Source organism: Triticum dicoccoides, chromosome 1B, assembly GCF_002162155.2.
Source record: "Triticum dicoccoides isolate Atlit2015 ecotype Zavitan chromosome 1B, WEW_v2.0, whole genome shotgun sequence".
Taxonomy (NCBI): domain Eukaryota; kingdom Viridiplantae; phylum Streptophyta; class Magnoliopsida; order Poales; family Poaceae; genus Triticum; species Triticum dicoccoides.
Window position 1 is genome coordinate 370354495 of NC_041381.1, and position 9210 is coordinate 370363704.

Below are 9210 nucleotides of genomic sequence, written 5' to 3' on the forward strand. Positions count from 1 at the left end.
GCTTGTAGCTTCTAGCTTGTCCTTTCTAACCTCCCCCTCTTTGGGGAGCCCTGCCCCTCCTTATATATGTTGAAGGGGCGGTTTACATGTGGAGTCCTATTAGGATTAGGACTAGTCTATCTCTAATACAAACCGGATACAAGTGTTGGTCTTAACTCCTTGTAAGGCTAATATTCCTTTCCTTTTGAACCGGCCCACAATGGTTGAACCGGCCTTCATGAACCGCCAGACAGGCCGCCGGGTCTTGTTGCTCCTCTGGCCCGCCTGTCGGATTACCAATGAACTGTAAACCGGCTGGTCTGTGCAGGTCGCCGGTGAATCGCCAATTCCGGCCGGATTATCCTTCCGGCCGGTTTACACCGCGGGGTATATCCCCGACATTAGCCCCCAGTTTAATTTGGATTCATCCATGTTAAACTGATCTGCAACATAAACACAAGAACAAATTCGTCGGGTTGTGCTCCGGTTTAAATACTCTTATAAACCGGCACTTGATCATCCTTAAATCCTTGTCACCTCCTTCTAGAAAATCCGGGTTAATAACCAGCTTCATACTCAAATTGCTGATATTGGCTTCTTATAGAAAAAATAATGTGAAGAATAATCCACTTGAATCGGCTTCCAAGGCGCCGGTTTTAAGAAATATTGGTCTTGACATACTCATCTGATATTCAGCCGGTTTGAAGATGTAAAATTTGCCGGATTAATATTACCAAAATTGCCAGATTGTAAATATGGATGGCACCAAGTCATAATTGTCACCAACTCCAGGTCATAATTATTGCTCAAAACTGAGCATTTGAAGATTTTTTCTCCCTTATATCCATATTACCTGTAGCCCCCAAGTCTTGAATAGAACAAAGTGATGATTTGAGACTTGTTTTCATATAATTACTGCCACTTTGAAGAAATCCATGTTGTTCATCCCAGTCACTTAGTAAAACTGAACATTCCATATTATGTAGCCCCCAAGTACCGGGTTGTTATGCTTGCAGCAACCTGGGACTTGTAATTTCCTGATGCTCATAAAGACTTCAACCAGTGTAGCCCCCAAGGGCCGGGTCATTATGCAATAATGAGCATGGACTTTGATAGATACTTCAATGAAAATAACATCATATGATGTAACCCCTATCATGGGGCTTGAATTCACGTCCACAAGGTTAAGAGCCTTTTGCTTTACCAACTGAGCAGTGGACCCTTCAATATAATGAATAAAAAGCTTTGTATCTTGAATTGTTTAACAGGAGCAATTGGTAGCCCCCAAGGGCCGGCTCATTATAATGTGATGAGTCGGGTCTTCAATAAGATGAACAAAGAATGTCTTTGCATTAGCCCCCAAGTGTCATGGTGCATGCTTGCAGCGACATGAGACTTGCATATTTGATGTAATCTCAATTTCTATAATGTAGCCCCCGAGTGCCGGGTCGTGAGCCTGCAGCGACTCGGGACTATTCCTTCCATTGTAGAATAAATCATATCCTTTGATAAAATAATAACTGTTGCGCTAAAGCGACTTTGAAAACTCAATAATACCGGTTACTAATAACCATAAAAATCCAGCCATGTTGGCTATTCAAGATAATATAATCCGGTATGAAAAATTCATCCAATATCATAATGAAAATTCAGCCAAATTTGGCTATTCGAATAATATAACCCAATCATTTATAAGCGCATGACTCCAATGGCGCAATCCAAATATATACTGGCGACGTATAGTCCAAAGCCAGGCCAGTTTAATAAACTCCAAATAATTTCCCATCATATACTGGCGACTTATCGTCTTAAAGCCAGGCCGGTTTAATAAACACCGGATAATTTATCATCATGCTTTATTCAACCTGTCCCTGCATACAAAAAGTTTAAAGTGTCCTGGCGGTTTACCGCCGAACGGGTCATAATGCCCAACATATAACCCAGATTTATAACCAAGGCTGCATTTAAGAATAATCAATGAAATATATCATACCTGTGATATTGAATCACATCATTGGTTTACCAATTTTTTGTAGTAAGAGTGATAACCCCAATCTTGAGTAATGATAACTTCTTTCATACTGTGCCAGTTGATGATAAACCGTGATGGGTTGTGATAAACACCGGTTTAACCATATACAATACCGGCGACTCGTAGTCAAACCAGACCGGGTTGATAGTTTCCGGATTATAACTTGATCCTGTATTGACAACTTGTAATTGAAAGTCAAGCCGGGTTGATAAACACCGGTTTACTCCATAATAGGATGGTAACAGAAAATCAACCGGGCAGATGGCCTCCGGATTAAAGGGGAATCAAATCTATCAGCTGAATCGGAACAAAGGTGTTTGTCAACATACAAGAAATCCGACAAAAGCAAAGAACAAACAAACCATGAAAATTACATGGAAACAAAGGCAATGATAAAAACCATTTGTAAAAATATGCTATACTGAGCTGTTCAGATGGTATTACCATGGTCGGACAGGATCAAGGCCCCCAATAGGAGTGACAATGATTCAAGTCAGCCAGGTCCCCAAATGACTCATGGCATATATGCCAGATCAAGAGGCGTGGCAATGGTTCGGGCCCGACCATGCCCCCAAGTGATTTTGTGGCCTTAGGCCGACCAAGAGGCGTGACTGGTTCAGACTTGACCAAGTCCCCAAATGATCTGGTGGCTGTCGCCTATCAAAGGGTGTTCGTTGGTTCGGACACGACCAAGGCCCCTAGTGATATATAAAAGATAAATGTCAAGGGGTAAACCGGAGGCCGCTTTAAACAGAACCACTCCGTGTAACCTCGCATGATGAGAAAGACAGAGACCCCGCTTTATGAAGCAGAAGCCCCCATGTGATCAATAATATGTTAGGCCAATAAGGCAGGATACCCATGTTTGAACCGCGCATCATGGCAGCAGGTCCTCTTCGGTAATTTTTAACTTTTTTGCAAGAGATGAATTCTTCTTGAACCGGGATCTTGAACCGGATATGGAGAGCTTCAAAGCTTTGTGGGAGACATCTTTCCCTTGAACCGGATTTTAAACCGGAATCTTCATTTTTAGCCGGAAATTTTCTGACGGCCTTTAAACTCGAACTTGCGAGAAGTTAATTCCTTTTTGAACCGGACATTGTTAAACCGGATTTAAGCGCTTCAGAGCTTTGTGGGAGAATAGATTTCCCTTGAACCGGATATTAAACCAGCATTCTTCATTGTGAACCGGAAATTTTCTGACGGCCCTTAAATTTTCCTCCATATGGTAGTAGCTTCCGGGACCGGGTTATCTTTCCCTCCAGCGTCCTGTTGTTCTTGACTTCACTGACAAACCGGCAATCTTTGCTGAGTCATATCAAATGTAGCCCCCGAGTCTCAAGGTGACTCGAAGAGTTGGCTTGAGATTCTCCATATGTGACCGTGATGTAAATCGGCATAAGCTGTATATCATCAGTGTTGATAGCCCGATGTGAATCCACAGAAGATTGAGGTGACTGCGGCGGGTTATAAATGATCCCATATGAGCCGTGTCAGCAACTCGGCCAATGGTTCCTTCCAACTAGTGATTTGAAGTTAACCAAACTGTAGTGGCGGCGACTTGTGCACCTGCCCATCGAACCACCCAGTGCAGACGGCGATTGATAGTATATGATAATTTGCCTCCATTTTGTTGAAAGAAAACTGGGCTACCCAAGTTGTGACTTGCTCATACCCAATAAACAGCTCATCCAGACAAGTGCAGCCCGGTATGCTGATGTAGACCAGGCCGCGAAAGACGGACGATAAAAATGCCCGCAACATCAGAGGCAGCTCGGACAAATGAGTCGGTCGCGGCATTGTAAGCCAGTACAGTCGGGGAAGACCGGCACCGGTGTCGTAAACCGGCACGGACGGCCGAGTTAATCGCAGGCGTGGTCCCGGCAAGCTGATGTAAACCGGGCCACAGGGATGGCGACTTGCTCACGTTCATTCACCGGGTGGTATGACACGAACGAGACGCTAGTGCAGAATGTTGCTAGCACATGCTCCGTACCCATGGTATAGACCAGGTTTGTAATGAATAATTGTCCTGCATATCAAAATATATAGTCGAAAGTAATTGTTCTTTTGATAAAAAACAATATGTGTCAAAAATAGACTTAGATAGATGTCACCTGATATGTTAGGCCGGAAATTATCCGCCGTGGAGTTGATCGTCACCATGGTGAAGCTAAAATCAGCTACGGATGAGTCACCCGTAGGAGCAAACGGATGAGTCGGCCGTAGCGTTGTAAACCGGCGCGGACGAGAAAATTGTTCTCTGCGTTGTAAACCGGAGTGGACACGTGAACCGGCCGCGAGGGCAGATGGGCGAGTCGTCCGTGGCATTGTAAGGCGGCGCGGATGGGTGAGTCGGCCACAGCGTTGTAAGCCGGTGCGGTCGCGAGAGACGGCCACAGCATTGTAAGCCGGTGCGGGAGTCCGTTGAATAATGACGACCACCTGTGCCAAAAGATGTTGGCGTGCCTCCACCTCCGCGGTATAATATCATCTTTTATCACAAATAATTGCCCTGCATAAACAATATTGCAGACCAAGGCAAAGATAAACTTGTTCTTTGACAAAAACAACATGTGATAATAAAGCAAACTTGGATGGATATCACCTGATTTGTTTGGACGAGGATGATCCGTTTATCGCGACAGAGGTGGCTCAGGCAGACCAGCGACTCAATAGAGTTTCGGTGGCTCAAAGCGGTAAGGGCAGCTCAACGCGGCTCCGGCGGCTCAGCACAGCGGGGGCGGCTCACATATGTCCATTGGACAGCTTGTGTGAGCAGACGTGGCTCCGATTTGTTGATATATATGTCGGAGCCAACCACGACATTTAGGAGACAGAACGGATGCGTGAGTCGGCCGCGGCATTGTAAGCTGTGCAGACAGACGAGTCGGTCATGGGCGCGGACGGCTGAGTCGACGCGGGCATGGTCAAATGAATCGACTACAGGCGCGGTCCCGGTGAGTTGATGTAGACCGGACCGCTGAGGCGACGGTTTGCGCACGCGTGAGAACCGGATCATACTTTAACCATGAGGTAACTGACCTGTGTATACAATAACATACCTCGAAAAAATCTTTTGATGATATTTAATTATACCAAAGAAGAGCTTTAGAAAAATAGCACCTGATCGTTGTAGGGCCGGCTTGGGACCGGAATGGCAGCGGCGAATGGCGAATCAGCGGTCGTGATTAGCGCAAGGTGACCAGGCCGACGACTCAAAGGCCGCCGCAGTAGTTTAAGCAACAGCGCACCACAACAGCAGCTCAGAAGGAGGCCGCAACAGAGGACGGTTTAGATCGGGCTGGCTCCCTGATGAATTAGGCGAAGACAATGGCGTTCTGGAGCAGTAACTTGAAGTAGAGTCCATGGTATGGCGGACGGCGACGGCTTGGAAACCGCCGGGGCGTACCCGAAGCAGCAAAGGCAGGCGCCTCGAAACGAGGTCGCGGGCGCAAGAGGAATCTGGATCGTGGCCAGCTCCAGTAGCGGCTCAATGATCGATGAGGTAAGGCAAGGCGCGGCAGGGGCGAGCCGGGGCTGGCGACACAGCGAGACATGGCACTGGCGGGTCGGCGACTTGGCGCCGGAGACGCAGCGAACCACAGCTGCGGCGGGTCATGGCCTTCCTTGCCGGAGTAGAACTATAATAGTATTTCTTGATTCCCCAACGAAAATAGTTTTCCATCAATCCTCCGGAGCCCCGCTATGCAATAACTGTTTTTTTATTCCTTGTGCGCAGAAGTTGTTGCTGCCTGTGATTTACTTTGTCTTTGTCGGTTGTCACAATCCACGCTTCCACTACGTGATGTTTCCTTGAACCATGTGGAAATATATGTTTTGACTCAGCTAGTCTAACTTGGACCGTGGCTTCCCTTGCCTAGACTGCTAGACCGCCAGCGGCTTGGAGTCAGATGCGGAGCAAGGCGAGTCACGGATCGCAGGTTTTACTCATCCACGTCCGGGTCTCCCCCGAGGTCAGGGCCTTTTTTTGTGATGAACAGGAAACGGGCGGTGACTGCACCAGAGGCCACATGGGGCTACCGCCGTGATTACCCTCGGGAACAACAACCGCCAGAGTCCATCGTATCGCGTCCATCATCTGGGTCTTCATACTTATGTCTGATTGATCCCGTGCATGCTTTCGATATGCAATAGCGGCGGCACCGTACTCGACGCAGCCTAATTTCTTTTGATCTTGATCGCTGTTCCTGGCGGCTTACGACAGAGCATCAAGATCGATCCGGCTCCGATTTCTTAACTGTACAGGGAAACAACGCCTGTCGGTCTCAGCGGATCATAGGACGTCGGCAGCAAATGCACGTAGACGCAGCAATTCCAACTCTTCTTGAACTTAAACCTCGTACTGTCCGCTTCGAAAATTAATTACGATTCTAACCATCCAAGGATGAACTTTGCCGGCTCTGCTGAACATTGCCCCATGTCGGGTTACCCTGCGTAATTTTTGGGTGCCGCTTCTTCTTCATTTAGTCAATAGCGAGCTTCTTGATCCCTAAAAAGCTCCCTTCAAAAACTCATTACCACCGTGCGCAGGCCCCACGGTGGGCGCCAACTATCGTGGATTTGTCACGGCAGATGTCCTTAGTGTCAGGACTTAGTCACGAGGCGAACGCATCTATGTGGTAGCTTGAGAGGGGTTGAGCGGAATCGAGAGACGCAACACAAGACAGGGATTTAGACAGCTTCGGGCCCCGGGAAACATCATCCGGTAAAAACCCTACATGCTGTTTGAGGCTAGGTCTCATTATCATCACGAGGGATTCGCCGTAAACCGGCTCTCTTCTAATTGTGTCTAGCCCTAGATTATTGTTTGCTTGTAGCTTCTAGCTTGTCCTTTCTAACCTCCCCCTCTTTGGGGAGCCCTGCCCCTCCTTATATATGTTGAAGGGGCGGTTTACATGTGGAGTCCTATTAGGATTAGGACTAGTCTATCTCTAATACAAACCGGATACAAGTGTTGGTCTTAACTCCTTGTAAGGCTAATATTCCTTTCCTTTTGAACCGGCCCACAATGGTTGAACCGGCCTTCATGAACCGCCAGACAGGCCGCCGGGTCTTGTTGCTCCTCTGGCCCGCCTGCCGGATTACCAATGAACTGTAAACCGTCTGGTCTGTGCAGGTCGCCGGTGAATCGCCAAGTCCGGCCGGATTATCCTTTCGGCCGGTTTACACCGCGGGGTATATCCCCGACAGACTCCGTTTGATATTCCTTTTCTTCAAAACACGGAAATAGGCAAAAAAACAGCAATACGGGTTGGGCCTCCGGTTAGTAGGTTAGTCCCAAAAAATGATATAAAAGTGTAAAGTAAAGCCCATAAACATCCAAAACAGGTAATATATGTTGGAGAACATTGCAGAAAATAAAAAATTTCTACGCTTCACCAAGATCAATCTATGGAGTCATCTAGCAACGAGAGAGAGGACTGCATCTACATACCCTTGTAGATCACGCGCAGAAGCGTTCAAGAGAACGGGGTTGAGGGAGTCGTACTCGTCGTGATCCAAATCACCGATGATCCTAGCGCCAAACGGACGGCACCTCCGCATTCAACACACATACGGTTGGGGAAGGCATCTCCTCCGTCTTTATCCAGCAAGGCGGAGTGAGAGATTGATGGAGATCCAGCAGCACGACGGCGTGGTGGTGGAAGTAGCGGCGATCTCGGCAGGGCTTCGCCAAGCTCAGTGAGAGGGAGAGGTGTTACGGAGGGAGAGGGAGGCGCCAGGAGTAGGGGTGCGCAGCCCTCCCTCCCCCCTCTTTATATAGGGGCCCTGGGGGGCGCCGCCCCCTAGAGATTGAATCTCAAGGGGGGGCGGCGGCCAAGGGGGGGACTTGCCCCCCCAAGCCAAGTGGGGCGCCCCCACCCCTAGGGTTTCCAACCCTAGGCGCAGTGGGAGGCCCAAGGGGGCCGTACCAGCCCACCAAGGGCTGGTTCCCTTCCCGCTTCAGCCCACGGGGCCCTCCGGGATAGGTGGCCCCACCCGATAGACCCCCGGGACCCTTCCGGTTGTCCCGGTACAATACCGGTGACCCCCGAAACTTTCCCGGTAGCCAAAACTGGACTTCCTATATACAATCCTTTACCTCCGGACCATTTTGGAACTCCTCGTGATGTCCGGGATCTCATCCGGGACTCCGAGAAACTTTCGGTTTACCGCATACTAATATCTCTACACCCTAGCATCATTGAACCTTAAGTGTGTAGACCCTATGGGTTCGGGAGACACGCAGACTTGACCGAGACGACTCTCCGGTCAATAACCAACAGCGGGATCTGGATACCCATGTTGGCTCCCACATGCTCCTCGATGATCTCATCGGATGAACCACGATGTCGAGGATTCAAGTAATCTCGTATACAATTCCCTTTGTCAATTGGTACGTTACTTGCCCGAGATTCGATCGTCGGTATCCCAATACCTCGTTCAATCTTGTTACCGGCAAGTCACTTTACTCGTACCGTAATGCATAATCCCGTGACCAAACACTTGGTCACATTGAGCTCATTATGATGATGCATTACCGAGTGGGCCCAGAGATACCTCTCCGTCATACGGAGTGACAAATCCCAGTCTCGATCCGTGTCAACCCAACAGATACTTTCAGGGATACCTGTAGTATACCTTTATAGTCACCCAGTTACGTTGTGACGTTTGGTACACCCAAAGCACTCCTACGGCATCCGGGAGTTAGACGATCTCATGGTCTAAGGAAATGATACTTGACATTTGAAAAGCTCTAGCAAACGAACTACACGATCGTGTGCTATGCTTAGGATTGGCTCTTGTCCATCACATCATTCTCCTAATGATGTGATCCCGTTATCAATGACATCCAATGTCCATAGTCAGGAAACCATGACTATCAGTCGACCAACGAGCTAGTCAACTAGAGGCTCACTAGGGACATGTTATGGTCTATGCATTCACACATGTATTATGATTTCCGGATAACACAATTATAGCATGAATAATAGACAATTATCATGAACAAGGAAATATAATAATAATCATTTTATTATTGCCTCTAGGTCATATTTCCAACGGTCTCCCACTTCCACTAGAGTCAATAATCTAGTTACATTGTGATGAGTCGAACACCCATAGAGTTCTGGTGTTGATCATGTTTTGCTCACGGAAGAGGTTTAGTTAACGGATCTGCGACATTCAGATCCGTA